This window comes from Neophocaena asiaeorientalis, unplaced genomic scaffold (assembly GCF_003031525.2).
Source record: "Neophocaena asiaeorientalis asiaeorientalis breed wild unplaced genomic scaffold, Neophocaena_asiaeorientalis_V1.1 scaffold96, whole genome shotgun sequence".
Taxonomy (NCBI): Eukaryota; Metazoa; Chordata; class Mammalia; order Artiodactyla; family Phocoenidae; genus Neophocaena; species Neophocaena asiaeorientalis.
In genome coordinates, this window is record NW_020175831.1 from 4798292 (window position 1) to 4825456 (window position 27165).

The 27165-nt window shown below is 40.7% G+C and overlaps 1 protein-coding gene across 1 annotated transcript in view; it reads right to left on the reverse strand.

The window, feature by feature from the left end:
- NFE2L2 (NFE2 like bZIP transcription factor 2) overlaps window positions 1-25045 on the reverse strand; it is a 102228-nt gene extending 77183 nt beyond the window's left edge. The window contains exon 1 of the mRNA XM_024732874.1: window positions 24831-25045. The gene's annotated coding sequence lies outside the window, so the exon portion shown is untranslated. The remainder of the gene's footprint in view (window positions 1-24830) is intronic.
- Between the last annotated feature and the right edge of the window lie 2120 nt (window positions 25046-27165).

Genomic DNA, 27165 nt, shown 5'->3' on the forward strand with positions numbered 1-27165 from the left:
GGTCCATACAGACATGAAGCACTAATGTTTTCAATTTGGTTGCTCTCTACTGGGTGCCTATTAAGTGCACAATACTTAGGAAGATTCTAGAGAAGTGAAGACATAGCACCTGACTTCAAGGAGCATCTTATCTAGTTGGAAAGAAAAGACCTATCTCCTGAGAATAGTCAGCAAATAAAAAAAAACAATAAATAACCTGGGGCTTCCCTGGTGGCGCAGTGGTTGAGAGTCCACCTGCCGATGCAGGGGACACGGGTTTGTGCCCCGGTCCGGGAAGATCCCACATGCCGCGGAGGGGCTGGGCCCGAGAGCCATGGCCGCCGAGCCTGCGCGTCCGGAGCCTGTGCTCCGCAACGGGAGAGGCCACAACAGTGAGAGGCCCGCGTACCGCAAAAAAAAATAAATAAATAAAAATAAAAAATAACCTGACATTAAAATGCATGATGTTCATTCCATGTATATGGTTATATTTTATTTATTATATGCTAAACGTACTTTTGAGACTCACAGGGAAGAAATAAGTCTGTTTTGCTTACCACTTACCCCAGGACTAGCACATCACTTAGAAGACAATTGATAAACACTATTGAATAATTGAATAATTTAGGTCTCATGGTTAAATACACGTAGTTTAGAGAATATTTTAAATCCTGACTGGCAAAATAGATCAGAAAATACATGTGAACACAGGATGTCATATGGAGGAAGTGGGGTTTGAGTTCTGGAAAATCCCTCAAGGGATTTATAACCTAATACAGATGAAGCCATCAGTGTAGGGAGATCTCTTGTAATCTTGGATTTGTGTTTGAACTGGAGATTTTTTGTGGTTTGCTGTGTCAACCCACGCTTTTTCCTCAGTCGATGACTGAGTTTTTGCTCAATCCTGGTGAAGTCCAAAGGCAAAGGAAAAGAAAAAGGCTGATAGTGGGTAGTTGCAAGGCTGTAAACATACATTTTACTCCTGAAGTCTTACGGGCATGTGGCCTAGAAAGGTTTTTTCTTTCTCTCTTCCTCCAGCCCAGCTATGTGCTTCAAAGTATTCCTATAATATTTGGTAATATATATCAAGAGTCTTAAAATGGTCGAACCTTTTGATCTAGTATTTCTCCTTCTAAGAAAGTATGCTAAGGATATAATCAGGAATGTGAACAAATGCTTTCTGGAATAAAGGGAAAAATCTATAGTCAATATGGAAGCAGTTAAGTTTTGCTACAGATTTAAGACAGTTCTCGCACAATATTAAAAAATATGGCACATGTAGGTTATCCCTGAATGCAAGGATTACAGGTTGTTTTGATTTTACTCTAGTGTTAAGAAAGTCTTTGAAATTTAGTGGATGAAATTTAGCTCATCCATTCTGGTTATTTCTGCTTTCACTGTCTTTGACTAGACTACTTTACAACTCAGTAGAGAAAGAGGGTTAACATTTAGAAAATTGATAGTAGTGCAAATGTTTTCTGTCCATAGCTATGTAAATGATTTCTATTAATGTAATGCAAATGAATTTTGCCTGGTAGATAATATAAATCTCTGTATATCAAATCATTTGAACTGCCTATAACATCTTACTGGTTTCCTCAGTAATTGAGTTAAATAAAATCTTTAATGTGTGTTAATTTGATATTTACATGAGTCATGATTTTACCTTTTACCTAGCTTTTCAAAAGCTATCCTTTAACACTATATATTTCCTAGATTTTCTACAATAAACATGTGTTGCCAATTTTTAAAAAATATTTATTTATTTATTAATTATTTTTGGCTGTGTCGGTCTTCGTTGCGGCATGCAGACTTCTCTCTAGTTGTGGCGGGCGGGCTACAAAGCACATGGGCTCTGTAGTTGCAGCAAGCAGGCTTAGTTACCCTGCAGCATGTGGGAGCTTAGTTCCCCCGCGGCATGTGGGAGCTTAGTTCCCCGACCAGAGATTGAACCCCTGTCCCCTGCATTGGAAGGTGGATTCTTAACCACTGGACCACCAGGGAAGTCCCTGTGTTGCCAACTTTTAATTTAAGTACATTATACATGCATATCAAATTAAAACATGCATGTTTTAATGAAGTATGTATGCATGCATACATAAGTTTATAGCTCAACAAATTTTCACAAAATTAATATACGTATGTAACCAGTCTTCAGATCAAGGAACAGAACATTATTACCACTCCAGAAGTTGCCCTTGTGCCTCCCTCCTAGTCACTACTACTTCCCCACCAAAATAGACCTGACTTCTAACATCAGAGATTCATTTCCCCAAACAGGAATTGAACCTGGGGCCTCGGCAGTGAGAATGCAGAGTCCTAACCACTGAGCCGCCAGGGAATTCCCCGTTTAACTTTATATCCGGCAGTGAGAATGCAGAGTCCTAACCACTGGACTGCCAGGGAATTCCATGTTTAATTTTATATAAATGGAATCACATGGTGTATACTCATTTGTGCCTGGCTTCCTTTACTCACCACTATGTTCATGAGATTCATCCATGTTGTTGCATAAAGTTTTAGTTCCTTTATTCTCTCTGCTGTGTAGTGCTCCATTATGTGAACAGATTACAATTTATCTATGGGCATTCAGATTGTTTCTGGTTTGGGGCTATTACAAATAGTGTTGCCATGAATATTTGTGTACATATTTTTTGGTGAAAATATGAATACATTTCTGCCAACTATCACATGTATTAATTTAAAAGCTGAAAAAATAAACCTAAGCTACAAAAAAAAATCAGTTTCCCCTTTTTCTCTACAGGTCATTCCATCTAGATAAAATTCTTTTGATTAACAAATCTTTTAACATGTAAATGTATTCCAGAAGAATTAATCCTCATTTATGCCTTACTGTGAATTTCTATAATCCGATATTGAGATCAACAGCTAGTTGAGAAGTTTCCACTGGTGCTGAAGGGTGTAAGGAAATCTGGGGTGAGGAAGAGGGAGAGGGAGAGTTGGGTCTTACAGAAGGCAGTGAGTGTTGGACCAGGTGGGAAGATGCAGTGACTTTTCCATTCACTTGAGGTCTTGGCTGTTTCCCTTTGAAAAGAATTGCTACGATAATTGTTAATGTGATTTATTTTTTTTTAATAGTTTACAGTTGGCAAAGTGCTTTTATATTCATTACGTTGTTTGATCTTGCTCTCACAAGAAGGTTGGAATTTTCATAACTGTTCTTGTTTTAGATGCTTATTGGGTATCATGGTTGGAGTGGTAGGTTAGGGTACGTTTCTTCCCCACTGAGGCCAGGCTCCATAATCTAAGCCCATCTAGTTCATGCTCTTCAGGTCAATTTGGTACTCTCCATTCAGTCCCCATCTCAGAAGTAAGGAAAGAAGGAGGAATTAAAAAGAAGGAAGAGCCGAAAATATGTCTTCACCATCCGTAAAACACAGCAGCAATCCTGCTGGTCAGATGACAGAGGAGGAGGCTATGGTGCAGGCCTCTGGTGCACGGAGGCGGAATGGGATTCACCTGAAAACTCCTGACAGATACTCTCCAGTGTCTCTTGCTTCAGTGCCCTGAGAAAGGATTAAGGCTGATCCATGCCAACCCCGTCAGTGGGCTCATCTAACTTGGCAAGCATATTGTTGTTGACAGCTTCCAGGTGTGTGTTTTCTTAGACATGGATTTCATGCAAGAAAAATGCAATTCTTTTTTTTTTTAACATCTTTATTGGAGTATAATTGCTTTACAATTGTGTGTTAGTTTCTGCTTTATAACAAAGACAGGGTATATGCCCAGTAGTGGGATTGCTGGGTCATACGGTAGTTCTATTTGTAGTTTTTTAAGGAACCTCCATACTGTTCTCCATAGTGGCTGTACCAATTCAAGTTCCCACCAGCAGTGCAAGAGTGTTCCCTTTTCTCCACACACTCTCCAGCATTTATTGTTTCTAGAGAAAAATGCAATTCTTGTTGCCAAGGTATTTAACAAGTAAACAAGTTGCAAAATGCTAAAGGGGAACATAAAGATGTCTCCAGGCTTCCCACTGGCCTCATCAGGAACTGCTTGTCTGCCACTTCCCAACAATTCTGCTGTAGATAGGGTGTGTTTTATCTTTTTTTCTTAATAAATGTTTGAAAATTTATTCTTTTTAAAATTTTATTTATTTATTTATTTATTTTTGTTTGTGTTGGGTCTTCGTTTCTGTGCGAGGGCTTTCTCTAGTTGTGGCAAGAGGGGGCCACTCTTCATCGTGGTGCGCAGGCCTCTCACTGTCGTGGCCTCTCTTGTTGCAGAGCACAGGCTCCAGACGCGCAGGCTCAATAGCTGTGGCTCACAGGCCTAGTTGCTCCGCGGCATGTGGGACCTTCCCGGACCAGGGCTCGAACCCGTGTCCCCTGCATTGGCAGGCAGATTCTCAACCACTGCGCCACCAGGGAAGCCCTGAAAATTTATTCTTATACGTTAGGAGCCAGCACTGTATACCCCAAAGGCGCCTCTCATTTAATTTGTGGATTAAACAAATAGCATGATTCCCATTTTAAATCTATAAAAATAAAGGAGTCCAGGAGATTAAATAAATTGTTCTGCATCATATAATAAGTTACTAAAACTGTATTCCTAACTTGTAATTAGGTATCTATTTAAGTACCTATCCTCCACAGAGAACCCGTGGTCTTGAAGTCTCACTTTCTACAGATCAGAACCATTAACTGCAACCTGGTCAGGCTACCAGTTTTGGACACATTTCCACAGGGCTAGCCCTGCCTCGAGAGCAGGCAGCCCTCAGCTGCTTCTTATTCTCTACCTTTTAAGTATCCAAAGGATTTGGTTATTCCATAGGCCTCTGAGATAAATGCTTGATTATCCTTTCAGGATTTCAAAATTGTTCTTCGGGGACAGCCTAACCCTGATTGCTCAATTTTGCAGGCAGAAACACAGATTAATCATCACTATGTGAGTTCCTTTTTACGCTATCTGAAGTTTCTTGGATGGATTTTCAACTTACATAATAAAGGGGTAGACTATAATGTTTCTTCTGCAAATGGCATTTTCTAAGTGTATTTCAAATTCTAAAAAAAAGTTTTTTTTTTACTGATGAATATAAATTTGAGTTTCTTAAAATTTAATGAAGCACTTTACACAAAGAAAAAGAAAAAAAGTTGAAGGGCTAGCTAGTTATGAACAGCATCTGACACAGACTGGGACTGAGCGTTTTGTAAGGTAAAAAATTATGACACTATGGTATCTTATCACTAAAAAGTGCTCCATGTGGGGCAGCAGGAGGGAATGAGATGGTCCTAAGAATAGAGTCATGAAATCTGCTTGCCTCTGTAAAAGACTAAGAGCTACTGGGTGCTCACCAGCCAGGTGAAGGTGGAATGAGAGCTACACATTCTGTTAAAAACATTTTTTAAAAATATAGTTGTCTTATTACAAAAGGAACACTTCCTCGTACTTCAAATAAAAGACATGACTAAGGAGAGAGGGGAAGAGAATAAAAAACATCTTAATACCACCACTGATTACTAATTTCTGCACTGGCTTTCCATAGTTTTGGGAATTAACTTCTAAATCAAGGGAGGAATGAAAATTACCCTTGAAAATACCTTACATCGCTCAGTGTCAGAGAATGTTCCTTCCTCAGTTGAGCCCTTATGAAGTAGTTGTGTTAATAAGCCATGTTATTTAAGTCTAAATAAACAAATAAAAATAAAAGAATCTGTTAATACTAGAAGCACGTTCATCATGACCAGATACTACAAATATGAACAGTGCACGGGACCAGAAATGGATCAAATTTACATCACCTTTTTCGGATTAACTTCGGGTTAAGTTCAAGCTAACTGAAAGGCAGGTCAGGCAGAAATCATCACACCATTTAAAACATTCTCTCTTGTTCTCCTCCTCCTCTCTTTCTTCCCTTTCCCTCTTTCCTTTATTCTTTCTCTTTTGCCTTCTACCTTTACCAAATTTAGGTGAATCCTCATGAAGCTGAATGCAAAATGGTGTGGTGCTGCTGTATTAATACATTTGTATCCACCCTTCAATAACTTTTAAAGTTACAAAAATACGTACATACTAATTAAAAAGTTCAACTAGTACAGAAAGTATAAAATAAAAAGTAAAAATCTTCTCTTTCTATTCTCGTGTCTCATTCCTTAGCTTTCTTTCCACTTGAAGAGATGTAGGCAAGACCCAGAGTTGGGTTGGGGGTGAAATCAGGGGGTGTTCCTTTTTGCACTTTTATAAACTGTGTCGTTTGTGAGTGGGTCTGACCTAAAATCATTTTAGTGGGATTTGGAGAGCAAGAGGAGATTAAATGCATGTGCTCATTCTACCATTTTGAGTTAGGAGCCCTTTAAGGGCTTTTAAAACCACACTTACATTCACACATTTATTTATTTTACAAAATTGGAATCAATTGGTTGATTGGTCACCTGTGTTCGTCCTTGATAAATTTTAAAATCTTATCATATGAATACATATTTATCTATTACAATACTTTAAATATAAATACACATTATATGGATGTATTTATTTAACTAAACTTTTATTGTTGGCTGCTTAGGTTGCTTTTACTATTTCTGTATGATGAACATAGCTTGGATGATCTACCCAGTAGCTCAGTCTTTGCATTTATGCTTGATTACTCCCTAAGGATAGAATTCTAAAATTGAAATTCCTCACCAGAAGATACTTACATTTTTTCAGGCCTTTGAGCGTATGGGGGCACCTGCTGTTCTTACATTTTAACTGTGTAGTCTAGAAGTTAACAATGAATTTAGCTTGTTTTGTAGGGTGGGCCACTACTTCAAACTGCTTTCATGTCAAGATCTGCCTCATCTTTCTACGTGGGAGTTCCTACCATCAGGCGTATGGAGGTGGAAACATAATCCTCTCCTCCTATAAACTGGAGTGAGTCACTATCAGCTTTCCTTCCTCCACCCTTACTGAGTCCATACATATCCGTGCTCTACCCAACTCTGTCATTAACTTGGGAAGTTTCCTTGCGGAAGTCATTGAACATTGTTAATACACATCCTGTTTTTTTTTTTTTTTTTTTTTTTCAAGAGGTGGAATTCAGCCTAAGGGATCCATTGGAGTGGAATTGGAAAAAAGCATCTGTTCTAGGTCATTCTTGCTTCCAGGATGGAATTTACCTCATCTCTTAAACAAAGGCATCTTAAGATAAGCTATTACCTTAAGAGCTAACTTTAAAAATCTTAACCAATATAACAAAGTAAAAAACATCTACACAAGTCTTTGAAACTATTAGCAGTAAAAATGGTTATTATTTTTTTAAAAGTAATGACATGAACTTGGGATAGACAGTTATTTTGTCAGTTAGATCAATGTGGACTCTCTGACACCTGGGTAGATTCCCTACCTGATTTGTGTTCCTTCCCATTTGCACACTGGATGGCTTTCACAGAACTTTTCAGAACATAAAGAAAACCCAGCACATGGGCATGCACACACACACCCACCACCTACCCACACTCCTCTTTCTGTTTGTCTTGCTATTGCTATTATCACACCACCAGCACCAAAGTCTAGCAATGGTTTTAAAATGTGTAATGTGGTCATTATGGCTGGTCACGGCACTTACTAGGTTAAAAAGCAAAGGAAAAAAAAAAAAAAGCAAAGGAAATATAAAAATGAATTTTCAAAATCTGTAGTGGCATATACTGCTTTAAACATAAAGCACTTTCACACATCCGATGCAATCTTATAATTCTCCTATTAAATAGTTATTAAGACCCCATTTCACAAATAACAAAATTGAGATGGATGGAGGTTTAAAAATTCCTCAAGACAAAGCTTGGAGTTATCTTCCATTTCAGTCCTCTCTCCTTCCTGCAGGTGCTGTGCCCAGGGATCTCATCCTACCGAAATTGCTCTTAATCTAAGGAGGAAGAAACAAGATAAACTGATCACTCTCTAGGGTTAGGGATTTTATGTTTCTTCTTACAAAGCCATGACATTCTGCCTCCATCAGGACCATGGACTGTTTGATCAGGCTCCTACATTTGTTAATTACTACATGAGGAAATGGAGAAAGTGATGCCAATTTACTTTTCTCTACGACTAAACTCGTGGTCACAGAAATCTAGGATGAAATGTTCCAGTAAAACTAGTTCCCACAGTAGGTCATCTTACATTCAGCTAATTAGGGATTAATTTTCAGGAGATTCCAGATAAACAGGGTAATTAGAACTTTGTAAAACACTGCTGTAATGTCTTAAATGATCCCTACCAGAGATCTGTTTTCTCTGAAGTGGCTAGAGGCACTAATTTGCTCAAGTTGAGAACTGGTATCAGGACAGAGACATCTACCTCATTCTGAAAGAGTAAAGAATAGAGAAAACACCAGACATTCCACTTAAAACGGTCAGGTTTACCAGTTAAGGTACCCAAGAAATGCAAAGAATGTAACATGGTTCATAATCAAGGACTGTAGACTTTTGGGGAACATGTAGATATTTTTCCATAAAAACCTTATATTTAGTGACTAGGTACCAGGTTCATCCATAAAATCTGTCAAGACTATATTGAGTCTACGGGACTTCCCTGGCGGTCCAGTGGTTGGGACTTCACCTTCCAGGGAGGTAGGATCCCACATGCCTCATGTCCAAAAGGCCAAAACATGAAACAGAAGCAATGTTGTAAAAAACTCAATAAAGACTTTAAAAATGGTCCACATGCGCAGTGGTTGAGAGTCCGCCTGCCGATGCAGGGGACACGGGTTCGTGCCCCGGTCCAGAAAGATCCCACATGCCGCGGAGCGGCTGGGTCCGTGAGCCATGGCCGCTGAGCCTGCGCGTCCGGAGCCTGTGCTCCGCAACGGGAGAGGCCACAACAGTGAGAGGCCCGCGTACTGCAAAAAAAAAAAAAAAAGTGGTCCACATCAAAAAAATCTTTTAAAAAATAAACTATGTTGAGTCTAAAATGGCACTTTCAGTTTCCCAAAGATTCCATCCTTATCCTAATCCCTGTGGAAGCGTGAGTGAACGCTGGGAAATTGACACTTGAGACCCACTGAACCCTGAGGGGGACTGTGGGTGGAGGTGGGCCCCTCGGAAGGATCAGTAGTTCTCAGATGAGCATAAGAGGAAACATAGGCTACTTCTGGGAAATGACCCAGATGAAAGGGCCATCAAAAACAACAATAGCGGGGCTTCCCTGGTGGCGCAGTGGTTGAGAGTCCGCCTGCCGATGCAGGGGACGCGGGTTCGTGCCGTGGTCTGGGAAGATCCCACATGCCGCGGAGCGGCTGGGCCCGTGAGCCATGGCCACTGAGTCTGCGCGTCCGGAGCCTGTGCTCTGCAACGGGAGAGGCCACAACAGTGAGAGGCCCACGTACCGTAAAAAAACAACAACAACAACAACAACAACAACAATGGCTGTTCATATATCTGAGTTCCAAGTGTCAAATCAATGGTTAGTGATTGAAGCACTTAGGTTTCTTTCTAATTAAGTTAAATTCCGTTTGTGTTTCCTATGAAAGGGACTCTTGTATTTCTTTCCTCCCTATCCCATTCAGTCATCAGAACTTGTGTTGGACACATAGCTGGTGCCTACAAATACTCGCTTCATAAATTGAATAAGAAGATTAACCAAGATGACTGGCAAACCTTGGTGTGATGGATCTTTGCAAAGAAAAATTCTGGAGGCAAGTGGAGATGATAATAAGAGGTTTGTCTAAGATCTGAGAGGCAAAGCAAGGGTGGGCAAATGGATTATTAATGAGCATTCACACGAAAGAATAAAGGGAATCGATCCACAGCAAAAGCTTCACCACTAACGAGAAGCGAGGGCTTTAGGCATGTTATCTCACCTCAATGTCCTCATTTATAAAATGTAGATAATAATAGCAATTACCATATAGGGTTATTATGGAAATTAAGTAGGACAATACATATAGAATAATTAGAAGAGTGCCTGGCAAATAAGAATTGGGAGAACCGAGGGGCAATTGCTGCCAGGTGCATCTGTGCAGATGGTCAGATCTCTAAGGAACCCAGAAATAACAGACATAAAGGGGCCAGGGGACCCCTACAATGTATATCAGTCTTGGCCTTATCACTGTGAACTAATTAAGGACCAGCTAAGACACTCACCCTGTTCCAGAAGCCTTGGCACTATGTAAGATCCTGAAATTGTATAGCATGGCTTGGAAATGACCATTTCAGTATGACCTGAAATGACCAGTGTTATTTTCCTAAGGACCCAGAGATATAGGGACATGAAATAAAAATTGAGCTGAATAATAAAAAAGTCATATTTCACAACCCACTTCAGCTATTATTATTAGGGAACCAAAGGATATATTGAAATGTAAAAGGAAAGAGCAGGGATTCAGGCGCAAGGCAGTTGAGAAGAATTTTGCTCTGGATGCATTTTTTTGTTCTAGGGACCACCCCGTAATTTCTAAAGGAGGATCCTATACAGAGAAATCTGGTTGTAGGGAGTTTGTTTCAAAACCTCCTTTGTATAATACCTTACATCAGATTGAGGCATCAGTTGTTCCACATGAAAAAAATTGCCTGAAGTGGTTGTGCCTCTAAGTGGGGAGAGGTAGGGTGATGGAGCTTGTTTAACCCACCTAGGAGAACTCGCTTTTCCCTCAAGCCTTTTATTTACTTTTTCCAGTTTTATTGAGATATAATGACATATATCTGTACAAGTTTAAGGTGTAATGCATGATGGTTTGACTTACATATATTGCGAAATGATTACCACAATACGTTTAGTCAGTATGCATCATCTCATGTAGATACAATCAAGGGAAAAAGCAGAAACAAACTTATTTTCCTTGTGACAAAAACTCTTAGAATTTACTCTCTTAACTATTTTCCTATATATTATACAGCAGGGTTAACTATAGTCATCATATTGTACATTACATCCCTCATACTTATTTATCTTATAACTGAAAATTTGTACCTTTTGACCACCTTCCTTAAATTTCTCCTCCCCCCGCTCAACCTGTTCTGGTAACCACAAGTCTGATCTCTATTTCTAAGAGGTTTTTTTTTTTTTTTTTAAGATTCCACATACAAGTGAGATCATACAGTTTTGTCTCTCTCTGACATATTTTACTTACCACAAAGCCTTCAAGGTCCATATTATTGTACATGGCAGGATTTCCTCTTTCTTATGGCTGAATAATATTCTGCTGTATATATACATATATATATACACACACGCACACACAAACACACACATATATATAATATATCTCACAACTTCTTTATCCATTCATCCACTGATGGACACTGAGGTTGTTTCCACGTCCTCAAGCCTTTTAGAACAATATTCCATATGTGACCACACTTTCTTAGATTGGATAATAAAACTACAAATCTTTAAAAGTATTCTAACATTCACATTTACTCACCAAGTCTAACCTTGGGCTTCTTTTCATTTATTTGAAAGCAGATCAATTCTTGCTATAAGTTTTTAAAAAGAACACAGTGCTCTTGCAAAAATGATGACATTCCAAGAGGTAGGGTAAGGAAGAAAAGGCGAAGCAAGTGCTTGAAGTGGACTGTTGCCATTAGGGAGGTGTGGAATATGGAAAATCGCTATCACAGAAAGTCATATTGAAAAGAGGTTCAGTAAAATTCATGGTTTGTAGCTCCATGTTTTACGGTATAAAAACTGGCCTAGGTTAACTGTGTTAGATATAGCCTCTTGGCACTCAGCTTCATTTCACCAACTTCTATAGCTACCCCATTGCACAGCGTTATAGGAGTTGGAAGTCTCAAAACTATATTTCCTACTTTTCATCATATACAGAAATCAGTATCGGATGAATTATAAATCTAAATGTCAACAGTAAAACAAGCTTTCACAAGGAAACATAGGAGAATACCTTTACGACCTTGGAGTCAGCAGTCTTAAACTGGATACTCACAAACTAGACCATAAAGGAAAACCTCTGATGAACTGAACTACATCAAAATTATGAACATCTTCATCAAAAGACACTACTAAAGGAGTGAAAAAACAAGCTGCAGAGAGGCAAAAGGTGTTCCCGATGCATATACCCAACAAAAGACTCATATTCAGAATAAAGAACCACAAAGAACAAGAAAAAGTCAGACAAGCCAACAGAAAATTGGATGAAAGACTTGGACAGGCGCTTCATGGAAGAGGATATCCAAATGGCCAATAAATATAAGAAAAGGTGCTTCACTTGTTAGACAGCAGGTAAATAAAAACTAAAACCACAATATGATTTCCATACATCGCATTAGCCTTTCAACAGAATGGCTAAAATGTAAAAGATGGAAAATATAAATTTTGGTAAGGATGTGGCACATCCATTACTTTGGAAAACGGTTTGGCAATATATACTTGAGCTAAGTGTATGTATCTCCTATAACCCAGAAATTCCATTCTTATATATCTAACTGAAATGTGTACATATGTTATTTTCATAGCAGCACTATTTGTAATAACCAAACTGGAAACAATCCAAATGTCCATCTGCAGTAGAATACATAAATGTTGTTATATTCAGCCAATGGAACACAATACAGCAATGAAAATGAAGGTACAATTGCTACACGCAACATGGATAAATCTCACAAAAATAATGCTGAGTGAAAAAAGTCAGTTATAAAAGAGTACATATCATATTATTCCACTTTGTATAAGGTTCAAAAATAGGCAAAATTGCTCTATGATGTTAGAAGCCAAGATTGCAGTTAACTTCAGGGAGGATAATGCTTAGAAAAGAGCATAAGGGGTGCTTCTGGGTGCTAGGAATTTCCATCTCCTCATCTGGGTGCTGGTTACATGGGTATGTTCACTTTAGGAAAGTTCATCAAGCTGACTAATTGTGATTTGTGCATTTTTCTGTGTGTATGTTATACGTCAATAAATATTGACTTATAGCTAAAAAACTATGACTATATAAACTAGATTTTGCCAGTCAGATATAATGAAGTGAGATGTAGAATGTAAAAGGAAGATGGGTGCTATTTTCCCTGCCTGTTAGTTTTCCCTGTTAGTTGCTGATGTGTATGCTGTATTAGAAATAATTTTCAGTGGCTAGACTTTCTCTGCCTCCACGTTGTCACCACCTCCATTGGTAAGAACTGGCTGTGGTATTGGCAGTGGTCTCCATAGCTTTCTTTTTTTTTTTTAATTTAACTTATTTTATTTTATCTTTGGCTACGTTGGGTCTTCGTTGCGGTGTGCGGGCTTTTCTCTGGTTGTGGTGAGCTGGGGATAATCTTTGTTGCGGTGCACAGGCTTCTCATTGCGGTGGCTTCTCTTGTTGAGGAGCAAGGGCTCTAGGCACGTGGGCTTCAGTAGTTGTGGCACAGGGGCTCAGTAGTTGTGGCTTGTGGGCTCTAAAGCACAGGCTCAGTAGCTCAGTAGTTGTGGCACATGGACTTAGTTGCTCCGTGGCATGTGGGGTCCTCCTGGACCAGGGCTCAAACCTGTGTGCCCTGCATTGGCAGGTGGACTTTTAACCACTGTGCCACCAGGGAAGCCCTAGCTGTCCCTTTCTTTTGATTATACTCCCAGGTTCACACTGGCTTATCTATCCAAAGCCCTGCATTGCTGACTCAAGTTTAGCTTATGGTCCAAGGCCAGTATCATGTTATTATTAGCCAAAATTTTCCATGGATTGAGGTAGACTTGTAGAAGATTGAAAAATAAAACTTTTCAGCCATAAGTAAGAGTTTTTACCTGGCCCTCCAATACACAATACCTAATACAACAGCTTAAACAGCATAAACAATGAGAATCAGCAGCCTAAAGAAAAATGAGCTAATAAGTGAAGAGAGATTATTGAATTGTGGAATTGTACAGTTAGAAGGGACTTAGAAATTGTCTATATATACGAGGAAACTGAAGCTCAGATATGTACCCAGGCTTCTAGTCAGGGCTTATTCTGAATACTCTTGCTGCTCAAGGTGTGGCCCTCAGACCAGCAGCATCAGCCCCAGCTGGGAAACTGTTAGAAACGCAGAATCTCAGGCCTCAAGACACACGAAATCAGAATCTGCATTTTAACAAGACCCCCAGGTAATTGGTGTGCACGTTAAAATTTGAGGAGATACAGGCAAAAGCACCATGGGCTCTTGTTCTATTATTTAAAATCTTGCCTAAATTATATTGCATAGAAAAACCTGATCTCTTTTGGGCAAGACCTGTATTATTACAGGTCTTAGTCTAATAGATTATTTTGAATAGCTGGATTAAAGAAAAAGACAAGCTCTCTCTAATGATTTCTGGAAGAAGAGGGCATCTATTTGAGCTGGGTTAGTTTTTAATGTTCCCATGCAGATTTTAATCCACTAGAAAAATTAATAGCCTATTTGGTAGTAGCATGTCCTGCAAAAATAAGTGCAATGAAATGAAAGTATTTAAATGGATATTTAAACTATGCAGTCAACAGTGATTTAGTTTTCAATTACACAAAGGTAATTACACTAGAATCTACCTCATTCACCCTTCCGTGAGAAAATGCTGGAGTGTTGTAATAAGTTGATGCTTTCAGACAATGAGTGATCTCCACTCCTTGTTGGCTAGGACCTGAATTCATTTACTGCAAGCAGTTTAGGGTGTATGCAAGAATATAAATGATGGAAACATCCTTTGTGACCCTTCTGACAAAGGAAGTCTCATCACTATTAAGGGTGCATGTGAGGCCACAGGCTCTCAGATTGGGGAGGGCTCGCACGGCACGCAGATTTGGCTCGTGAGAAAGGAGCAGGACTGTGGCAAAGGGGAGTTCCCCAGCTCGGCTCTTCCTATGACACTGGTTCTCAAAGTTCGAGTGCAGAGGGCTTCTGGGGTTCTGGTCATGTTTTATTTCTTGATCTGGGTGTTGGTTTCATGAGTGTCTTCAGTTTATGAAAATTCACTGAGCTGTTCACTTATAATAAATACACTTTGCTATGTGTATGTTATACTGCAATAAAAAATTCAAAAATGCAGAAAGTTACAGTTACATACGAGCAGATTTCTCTCCTCTCTCCCTCCTATTCAGATGCAGGTGATCTATGTTCCTTACTTTGAGAAACACTGCATAGAGCAATCCAGGGGCTACAATCAGGGAAAACTGATGACCAAGCTTCATTTACCCAACATATTCATAGAGGTGGATAAGTAAAACCAAACAAGCTATAATGCCTAGTGCAGGGTGTAATATTAATACATTCTTCTGGTCTTCATAACATCCTTGAGAGGACAATATTATCTCCACTGTACAGATGAGGCAAATGGCACCCATAGAGGAGGCTGAGCCAAGAGGCCATGTCAAGTCTCTAAGACCAAAACCTATCTTATTCTCACCAGCACCATTGCTGGGCAGCTTGAAAGAGTAAATAAGTCACAAGGACAGCCTGAGGGAGTGAGAGTGACAGAGAAAGAACACTGAATTCTTCACCAAGGTAGTGGATAGTCATTAAGGGCAGACTGCAAACAGGAACCTCTGGTCTTTTTAGAATCTTCTGGTAAGTAGATGGCAGTTTCTCAGAGGCAATGCCCTGAGGCCACACTCATGGGATCTTTAATTACCTGGAGAGGGTCCTGGACCACGTCCCAAACTTGGCTGAATATCAGAATCACCTTGGGAAGATTTGAAACATACAGATTCATCAGCCCTACCCTAGAGATCCAGATTCAGTACGTTTGGGATGAGGCCTAAAAAGCTCTTTAAATACCACCCCAGATAGTCTGATGATCAGCTGGGCTTGGGAACCACTATTGTAGTCATGGCTGACCACATACAGAGTTAGACCTGAACTGACCTTGGTAGTAGTTCATCACAAGCCAACCAAGGGAAAGCAAAGGGCCCATTATGGTTGCCCTCAAGCTGAATAAATGTAACCAAATGTCAGGCCAAGAAGCAAAGCAGAATAAAAGGAACCTTGCTTCCATCTCCGGGCTATTGTAAATAGTGCTGCAATGAACATTTTGGTACATGACTTTTTGAATTATGGTTTTCTCAGGGTATATGCCCAGTAGTGGGATTGCTGGTCATATGGTAGCTCTATTTGTAGTTTTTTAAGGAACCTCCATACTGTTCTCCATAGTGGCTGTACCAATTCACATTCCCACCAGCAGTGCAAGAGTGTTCCCTTTTCTCCACACCCTCTAAAGAAGATGTGGCACATATATACAATGGAATATTACTCATCCATAAAAAGAAACGAAATTGAGCTATTTGTAATGAGGTGGATAGACCTAGAGTCTGTCATACAGGGTGAAGTAAGTCAGAAAGAGAAAGACAAATACCATATGCTAACACATATATATGGAATTTAAGAAAAAAAAATGTCATGAAGAACCTAGCGGTAAGACAGGAATAAAGACACAGACCTACTAGAGAATGGACTTGAGGATATGGGGAGGGGGAAGGGTAAGCTGTGACAAAGTGAGAGAGAGGCATGGACATATATACACTACCAAACATAAGGTAGATAGCTAGTGGGAAGCAGCCGCATAGCACAGGGAGGTGCTTTGTGACCGCCTGGAGGGGTGGGATAGGGAGGGTGGGAGGGAGGGAGACGCAAGAGGGAAGAGATATGGGAACATATGTATATGTATAGATGATTCACTTTGTTATAAAGCAGAAACTAACACACCATTGTAAAGCAATTATACTCCAATAAAGATGTTAAAAAAAAAAAGAAGGAACCTTGCTATCATGAGATGGAAAAATGTGGCTAGTTTAGGCCTGCAAATAAAAGGCCTGCACCTGTTGTGTCCCAGGTATTACACTTAACTAGAATTCTTCCCCCTAGCCTGTTCACAAGGAGAGCATCTAAAGGTTTAAAAATTTTTTTTAATTTTACCTTTTTAAAAAGTTGAGCTATAACTGACATATATTAGTTTTTTTATATTATATTAGTTTTTAAAAGTATTATACAACGGGAGTCAAAAGGTACAAGCCTCCACTTATAAAATAAATTAGTCATGGGTATGTAATGTACAGCATGGTGACTATAGTTAATAATATTGCAAATAAAACATAAAAGTAAAGCAATTTAATATCTGACCTCAATATGAAATACTCGGTCTAGGTTTTTACTTTAGAAATTTGAAAATTGTGAACAGAGTAAAAACGGACTTTGCAAAATTTCAGGAGACAGTATTGCAAAGGTGACAAGATCCAAGGGCATCTTCCCCCACCCCAGCAATCTGAACTGGCTTATTCTATATTTAAATTATGACCTTGAACAACCTAGACTTCCATTTGACCCCAGTGCTTACTGGTGAAAGTACAGAGGTGATTATGTGCAGTCAATAACTTCCCTATCTCGTCTGTCAACCAGAATAAATAGCTAAAACTGATAAGTTGATAAAGTGCTTTTTTTTTATTGGAGAGTTAATAACTTACTCTAAAGTAGACTTTAATTACTGGACCTTGCTAACAACTGACATATGAATTAATTACTTTAAATCACTGCCAAGTTTAATCCCCATACAAGTTTAAAGGAGAACTTCACAGCACTCAAACCTAGGGGAAATATTAATGATATAAATGATAGAGCACAATTAAATCTATTATTGATTACTATAAATGGGAACAAAATACAGTGAACAATAAAATAAGCCTACAATCAGAGCTAATCAGATTTATGAAAACCATCTCAATTCAAAACATGTTCTCATCCTAAATCCTTGTCTCATTTGAGGAAACAACCCTTGTTACTCATTTATGAGATTAGAGTCCCATGTTTTATTTCTTTCCACATGTGGAAGTGGGGTAGAGATCTTTTAGCCAAGAAATATATTCTGGGCCTGAACACTAGATAACTGATTGATCGCTATGAATTTTATTAAAAAGTTAATATTACTCTTCTGGATAAAAGAAAAAAAAGAGGGCAAAAAGGGAGAAATTAGAACACGTACCCAAGAGATTAAGGAAATCCTTTGTGTGACCTCAGTTTCCCAGTTTATCTAGTTTTCTGTTTTCTATCTGGGTGAAATACCTCTAATGGGAAAGAACGTTTTAGCTGCAAGTAGAATTTTCTAAATGGCTCTAGGGGAACAAAACAATTGTTAAAATGCTTCTATTCTGAACTTTTTGATTTAAAAGTGTCATAGTAACCAGAGATGTGACCTATTACTTATCCTTTTAGAAAAGAAATTATAGATATTAGGAAAAAACGTATTATAAAAACTCTTACACACACTTATGGTCAGTTGGGTATTTTAATTTTTATTTTTTATGGTTAGTTGGTTTTTTGACAAGGGTTCCAAGATAATCCAATGAGGAAAGAATAGTCTTTTCAACAAAAGGTTTGGGACAACTGGATATCACATGCAAAAGGATATAATTAGACCTTTACCTCGCACCAAATACAAAAATTAACCCCCCAAAAGCAAAGACTGAAATGCAAAAGCTAAACCTATAAAAGTTTAGAAGGAAACCCAGGCATAAATCTGTAACTTTAGTCAACGGCTCATTAGATATAACACCAAAAGTACAAGCAAAAAAAGAAAACAGATAAATTTGACTTCATCAAAATTGAAAACTTTTGTGTTTCAAAGGACACCAGCAAGAAACCTATAGAAGGCAAGAAAAGATTTGCAAATCATATATCTGATATGAGATTTGTATCTAGAATACATAAAAAAATTTAAACGCAACAATAAAAAGACAACCCAATTTAAGAACAGGCAAAAGATCTGAATATACATTTCTCCAAAGAAGATATACAAATGGCCAATAAGCACATGAAAAATGCACAATATCATTAGCCTTCAGGAAAATGGCAATCACAATCACAGTGATTTCCCTCACACCCTCTAGGATGGCTATAATAAAAAAGACAGATAATAACAAGTGTTGGTGAGGGACTGGAGAAATTCGAACCTTCATGCATTGCTAGTGGAAATGTAAAATGTTAGCCAATTAGGAAAACAGTCTGGCTTTCTCAAAAGGCTAAACATAGAGTTACCCTGTGATCCAACAATTCCCTTTTTAGGTATATAACCCAAGGTAAATGAAATCAAATGTCCACACAAAAACTTGTACACAAATGTTCATAATAGCACTATTCATAACATCTAAAAAGTAGAAACAGCTCAAGTTCCATCAACAGATAAATGGATAAATAAAGTATGTTATATTCATACAATGGAATATTATTCAGCAATAAAAAGGAAGTGCTGATACATACTGAAATATGAATGAACCTTGAAAACATTAAGCTAAGGGACTTCCCTGGTGGCGCAGTGGTTAAGAATCCTCCTGCCAATGCAGGGGACATGGGTTCAAGCCCTGGTCCGGGAAGATCCCACATGGCACAGAGCAACTAAGCCCATGCACCACAACTCCTGAGCCTGCGCTCTACAGCCCACGAGCCACAACTACTGAGCCCGTGTACCACAAATACTGAAGCCTGCGTGCCTAGAGCCTGTGCTCTGCAACAAGAGAAGCCACCACAATGAGAAGCCCACGCACTGCAACGAACAGTAGCCCCTGCTCACCTCAACTAGAGAAAGCCCAGGTGCAGCAATGAAGACCCAATGCAGCCAAAAATAAATAAATGTTAATTAATTTAAAAAAAAGAAAAATTAGAGAAAGGGCTGAGGCTACCAAAACTTTTTAGAAATCCTGACAGGATTTTAAATGGATTTTTATTTTTCACCATCCTGGGATATGATTTGGACCTAACTAGATGTCAAATAAACTTAGAATAGTAATTTTGAAGAGCTGTTCTTCACAATGGGCAAATAATACATTGTCGGAGCCAGGACTACCTCTGACATTTGTGAAACCAAGGGAAAGTACAAATGGAGGTCTGCATCCCATGTCTAACTATGTAAAATTATAAATAAAATATGTTCTATTTTCCTAATTTGATAACTCTATCTTCCTAATGATCTGAAGACCAAGTCTGAATGTATAATTCTTGAACTCCTTGGAGTCCTGCAATAGGACATGGAGGCACGGGGTGAGCTGGGCCCCAGGCTGAAGCTGCCCCTCTTCTCTTCCCACCCCTGGCTCTGATGGAGAAGGGCCCCTCCTGCAGAAGTGTATATGCCCCGGCCCAAACATCCACACTGTGCACATCCCCTGGTGACCTTCAGGCTGAGGAGTGTACTAGTGGCATGGTCTGTCCTTGAGAGGATGGGACCAGGAAGGAAGTGTAGGCAGGCCTTGAAAGTGAGCTTGGGGCATTTGGGCAAGGAATTCTGAAATGGTCCAAGGTACCCAGAGTGTGGTCTAGAGGGAATCAATGTGGGTTCTGAGAGGGGTACAGCCAGGGAGGGTTAGAGCAGGGCCCTCTAAAAGCTGAAAAGCTATATCAGCAGGAGTCCAGACCATTCTGGAATGTGATAATTAGCCTAAAACACAGAATCCTGGCACATACCTCAGGCCTGCTTTAGCAGGAGGAGGGAGGCCAGATCAAGCTTGTTCAGACAGGGAAGATGGATCATGCCTCACTTGCCCTGGAGGGTTCACAGAAGCTTATTGATTCCTGGCAAAGCAGAACAGCCCAACCTGGGAGAGTCTGCCCAGATTTGAATGCTGGTTTAGTTAATGATTTAAAGGGGCATTCACCTTTTTATTTTATGGGGAAAATGTCTGGGAGATTCTGGTGTTATTTTTATCAGGGCCACTGAACTCTCTGTTTGTCCTTGTAGTGAGAGCCCTGCTACCTCACCACCGGTGTTCTCATAGCACCAAGGACCCGTCAGCCCTGCTTGTCTTCCTCTCAGCTTGTTACCAGTGCTGATGATTTCAGCAATAATCCTGATAAGTGCCCTTATCCCCTTGGTCCTTCATCCACTCCTATCTTTGTACTCTCCATGCCAAATGAAATCTACCACGTGCTTTCTGTTTCTGCTGTAAAGCAGAAGGTGTTGCTGCGGACAATTCAGAAATCTGATCCAAGCCAGTGTCAGCTGACTGTTCCAGCTGAGCCCTCACTACCAACAGGCAATTGTCTGATTTTTTCAATCAGGACAGGTGTTTCCCCACCACATTTTCTTGATCTTTCCTGCAGTCCCACCTCCTGCAATATCACTCCCATCTTGCTTGACAGAAGAGATCAAGATTCTACAATGTCAGCTTCCTCTTTCTGATTTTTCTCTGCTAAGAAATATTTAAACAAGATATTTCCTTTTCTCCTTCCCTCTCATTTCAGAGGAAGAAGGGAACCCTTTCCTTTCTATGTTTGTTTTCTTCTTGGGTCCTGTAGTCTGTGGATTCCTACTCCCTGCAAACATACATGGTCCCTTCTCTGTTCTATATCCTTTGTTTCTTAGCATGCTGTTTTTTTTACTTACTCTTCTTTACATCAAAACATCCAATTCCTTGGGCCCTCTTCTACTCCTCCCCACCCCCCGCAGTCTATCAGCGCCTTCCTGGCTCACTTCTATCACTATTGAGCCTAGGTGCCATTGCCCGTCACTTTGAATGTTTTTTCATGGCATCATCAATCCCCTTGCCCCTTGGTCCTTCTGCCCCATCAGATCTTCCCAGCAAATTCCAAGTCTTGGATCAATCTACCACCAATTTTCTCAGCTCTTACCATTAATAATCCAAGTTATTAAAGAAAATCATACAATTATGTGGACTAGTGCCAACAGCAATTTTGGTCTGTTACTTCAGTTATACTCTCAAGAGGTAATAATTCTTATAGTTGTCCTTCCTTGCTTAATTCCCTCTCTTACTTCTCTTGGTAATAAATCTAATCCTATGGCATTCTCAATTCTACACTTTCACTGACTGTCTTCCAATCATTTCTTTCCTTCCCTTCCCTACCTCCCTTCTTCCCTTCCTTCCTCTCACTTTCTCTTTCTTTCACATACACCAATACCTGGGATGTACCTTATATTCTTCTTTCTTTTCTCTTCTACCCCAACCTAATCAGTAACCACATCCTGTTTATCTTCCCTCCAAAACATTTCCTAAACTCACCCTCTCCTCTTTATTTTGTCATTTTCTTAGTTCAGGCCTTCACCATCTCTGCCTGGTCTTTTTCAATTGTCTCCTAAATGGCATTCACTTGATACTAGCCTCATCTCTCTCCAATTCATACCGAACAGTCTTCTCAGAGGGATAGTTTCTTAGGGAAGGGAAGGGTGAGTTGTGGCTGGGGAGGAAGGAAGAGTCAAAGCAGAGCGAGACCCAAAATTTGGAAGCCAAAGAAGGACACTGAGGGGAGAATAGAAATGCTTCCATTCAAACCCTCTCCTCTGTCTCTTCATAAAAATTTCAGTCAAATCTACATTGCTTACCTCTTCTTTGTGGAGCTGACTTGCCTTTATCTGGCTTGTGTTCAATTATTCTTCATTCATTCACTTATTTCTTATTTAACAGTTATTTACTGAGCTCCTAGCATATGCTAGGTGCTGGAGGGTGAACAGTGATCCAGACAGACACAGTCTTGCCTTGAAAGCATTTATAGTCTAGTGGGAGAGCAGACAAATAAAACAAACTAAAATGCGATAAGTGCTATGACATGAGAAGGTTATGGGAGTGCCTGGAAGGGACACATCAAAGTCAGGGGTAGGAGGGAGGTCAAAGAGGATTTCCCTAGGGAGGTGGCATTTAACTGGAGACCACAGGAATGTGGAGGAATTAGCCAGGTGTAGGGAAAAGATGGAGAAAATCTTCTAGGAATGTGAGAAAGTCCAGAGGCAAAAGAGGGGATGGTGAGCCCAAGGAACTGAAAGAAGAGGGGAAATTGTGGGAAATAAGGTGGGAGAGGTAAACTGGGGACAGAGCTTAACTTTAAGTCAAGTTTAAAAGTTTACACTTTATTCTAAAAGCAGTGGGAAACTACAGACGGTCTTTTAGCAGGTGAATGACCTGATAAGATTTATGATTTTGAAAGAATATGTGACAGGATGATATGTGAAGTATTAATGGAATGTACTCTCTCTGCTCATCTCTCTCCTTGGGCTCTGAGTTACCAGCCTGCACCTGTCACCTCACCAACACACACTCACCAGACTCTTTTGTTAGTAGAGTGAAAAGCACATTTGAGGAGGCAGTCTGCTACTGAGAGAGACCAGACTCCACACTACAAAATTCAAATACAAAAGGTTCTGCCTGTGCTCCACAACGGGAGAGGCCACAACAGTGAGAGGCCCGTGTACCGCAAAAAAAAAAAAAAAAAAAAAAAAAAAAAAAAAAAAAAAAAAAAAAAAAAAAAAAAGGTTCTGCACTTTAATTCAGAGATTAAACAATTCACACAAATGCATAAATGTGAATTTATTTTTTTCCCTCCGGGCTGGGAGGGGAGAAGAAATGACCTGGCTTGGAAAGGGGATGTGTTGGACAAAAGGAAGAAACGTTCCTGGATTGCCTGCTGGGGTTGCAGGAAAGTGGCTGACCCTTTGAGAGGTGAAGCTACATGGGACCTGCATGTGTACCCAGCCAACCCATCACCACCCATCAGAGCCAGCAGGGTCCAAAACCTAGAGGGCACAGGGGGCCCTGCTCATGTGGAGAGGCTAGAAAACAGCAGCGTTAGCAGCTGGCGCCAGCATGCGGACCACCCCAGATGAGACTAAATGGGTAGTTCCCACTCCATCGCCATATGCAACCAATCAGACATGAACCACCATCCCCTTCTCCACTTCCCTTGGGTAGTCAACCCAAGGAGACCCAAGAGTAAGAGGCAGGAAGAGGGGAAAGAAGGTCTGAAATTGAATTCTAAACTGAAATACTTATATAATCTCAGTTTCTGCCAAATCACTGAATTTACTTGAGAGAATCTAGATTAAGTTACCAGGAAGAAGGCTGGAGGTTCAGATTCAGACATTAAATTGACTCTAGGAAAAAATGTTTCGTTTTTGCATACCTGAGTGTTTGGAGATTCTTGTATCTGTGAAATTCCTTGCTTGTTACAATCACATGGCTACTGTGTGGGGAATGGTTTGAGAGGAAGAATGAAAACAGAGACACCAGGGTTAGGTGAGGTGTGATGGTGGCAGAGAGGAAGGAGATAAGCAAAAGCATAAGGGAAATAGAATCAAGAGTTCATGGTGACACAGTTGGACATGAGAGATGATGGAAAGAAAGTAGTCAGGCTGATACACAAATTTCTGGCTGCATAAATGAGTCCAAGGTAGTGCTTTCCACTCAGGGGAAATTCAGGAGGAGATACGGGTTTGAAGAGGAAATTAGTTAAGTTTAAGATGCCCATGGAACTTATAGGTGGGGCTGACTAAAAGGTAGCTATCTGGGTCTGAAGCTCAAGAGAAAGGTCTGGTGTAGATAGGCATATCTAGGAGCATGTAGATAGTGCCATAGATGCCCAGGAAAGAGAAAGTATCCAGAAGGAGGACATGCCAGAGGCCGCTTAAGGTCAAATAAAGAGAGAACTGAAAAGTGTCCCTTGAATTTAGATGCATGGAGATCACTGCTTATCTTGGAGAAAGTGATTTTTATAAAGTGAGTAGAGACAACTTCTACAAGAAGTTTAGCTGGCAAGGGGAAGAGAGGGCTGTGGATGGAGGGGAATGCGGCTTTTTTTAACCTGAGAAGGAAGGAGCCAATATGGAGGAAGAGGTTGACTATAAAGATAAGAGTGAGAAGGAATAACTGAGAGTGAGGTCAGTGAGAAGTCAGGAGAAGATGGGATCCAGGGCACAGGTCAAGAGATCGGCCTTAGATGGGGAGGAGAACCTTTTTTATAATAAGAAGCAGGATGGGTAAAGATGCAAGTAAGTTTATAGGTTGCCATGGAAAACTGAGGCTGCTCACATCTGATAACTTTTACTTCCCCTCACCTTGATAAGTGGGAAATAAAATCACAAACAGAGAATGTAGAGAGGGCAGGCATGGAGGTTTGGAGAGAGGAGAATTCTTGACATAGCCCCTCTGGGGACTCAGAAAGAAAGAGCAAGCAGGTCAGGGGAATGTGATAGGATCACAGGCCACACCAAAGTCCCACCTGATGTTGCCGAATCTGAATTTAGGGCGTCTATGTGAGTATGTGGCTTTCTCCAGCAGTGTCCAGCAGCCCAAAGGCATGGTCAAAGCAGACAACTGGATTCAAGGTATATGTTCCAAGTCTTGTCAGGCAGATGAAACAGCAGAGTAATGGAGCAATAGAGTTGAGGACACTGGTCAAAGGCTAACGGTATGAAGCATGGTCCTTCCTGGGTAGAGAAGGAAAAGTAGACAGCTAGTGGATGATAAATAAGGAGACAGAAAAAACCGGAAGGATTCTACTTTTGGAAAACTGATAGAGTGACAGTAACCAAGTGAGAAGAATTGGAGGAATAGAAAGTCATAGGTTCAGAGGTGCTGTGGTTTCTTTCTTTTTCTTTCGCTGCGCTGGGCGGCTTGCAGGGATCTTAGTTCCCTGACCAGGGATCGAACCCCGGCCATGGCAGTGAAAGCGCCAAGTCGTAACCACTGGACCACCAGGGAATTCCCGGTGCTGTGGTTTCTCGATGACAAAGTCTGGGAGTGACCATGGGATTGAGTGATTGAAACAGAATGGAAAACGTAATTGGAGATGGAATCAAGGAACTGAGAGGTCAAGAATGCCTCATGGGGCTTCCCTGGTGGCACAGTGGTTGGGAGTCCGCCTGCCGATGTGGGGGACGCAGGTTTGTGCCCCGATCCGGGAGGATCCCGCATGCCACAGAAAGGCTGGGCCCGTGAGCCATGGCCAGTGGGCCTACGTGTCCGGAGCCTGTGCTCTGCAGCGGGAGAGGCCGTGGCAGTGAGAGGCCCGTGTACCGCAAAAAAAAAAAAAAAAGCCTCATGGACACACCAAATGCGCCAGATTATTGGCAGAATTTGGAATGCAAAGGAATACTGTGGGCCAATCGCCAATGACTTCAATAAATAAAGGGTATGACCAGCCAGTCAGAAGATGACAGCTGGAGTAGAGAGTGTGCCATAATGGCTATGTTGCCTGGGTCTCAGAGGACAGAGAACTGAGACCCATGGAAATGGGTGTGTATGACAGAAAGGACCTGACCCGGCAGCCTCCACTTGTGAGAGCTGCAGAGGAAGCACTGTGCCTGGGGTAAAGCCAGCTTTCTAAGGGAAGAGGATGGGGGTATCTGGGGCTTTGTTGATGATGCAATCGGATTCCAGGGGTCACAGAGGAAAAATGAAGGGGAAAAGGGAGGAGTGGAACAGAGTCAGGTATAAGGATGAGCGTTCCTAAGAGGATAACTCATTGAAAGGGGCTCTCTCTTGGGCACACATCAGGGATATCAGGGGTCTGAGGGATGGTGGTTTGGCAGCTACATTGATGCAGGAGAATTAATAGGTCAGACCTCTCGGGATTCAGCTTTGTCCTGGGTGTGTCACACCTCCAAGATTCATGGGTGTCTGGAAGGAATGAGTTGGGTCTTGACTCCAGGAAAAGGCTAGAGTTGAGGGCTGCTTGTTGGCAGTTCTGGATGGTTTGGGATGGTATGACCCTTGTGACCTATGTAAGCCGGTGGCTGGGTGATACTCAACATCCCAGCTTTCTTCACTCCCTCATATTCTGCACTATCTCAGTGCCTCTATGCCTGTTCATTTTAGGGCTTGGTTTTGTTTCTAAACTTAGAGCCCAAGGAAAAGCATTCAGTAACCTTAGAGCACCTGGAGATGTTTTGGGAAAAGCAGATAGCCTGACTCATCATAGCATTAACTAATTTCAACCCAAGGAGTATCAAAGAGTACTCCTTCAAGGAAAGATGCAGTGTTAGAGTAATTTCCTAGAATGGTTGCTTTCATTAAAAAAAAAAAAAAAAAAAAAAAAGATTTGTTCAAGTTGGTGGAGTAGAAGGATGTGCACTCACTCCCTCTTGTGAGAACACCAGAATCACAACTGCTGAACAATAATCGACAGGAAGACACTGGAACTCACCAAAAAAGATACCCCACATCCAAACACAAAGGAGAAGCCACAATGAGAAGGTAGGAGGGGCGCAATCACAATAAAATCAAATCCCATAACTGCTGGGTGGGTGACTCACAAACTTATACCACAGAAGTCCACCCACTGGAATAAAGGTTCTGAGCCCCACGACAAGCTTCCCAACCTGAGGGTCCAGCAATGGGAGGAGGAATTCCTAGAGAATCAGACTATGAAACCTAACGGGATTTGATTGCAGGACTTCGACAGGACTGGGGGAAAACAGAGACTTCACTCTTGGAGGGCACACACAAAGTAGTGTGTGCATCGGGACCCAGGGGAAGGAGCAGTGACCCCAAAGGAGACTAACCAAGACTGAACCAGGAAGAAATAGAAAATATGAGCACACCAATCACAAGTA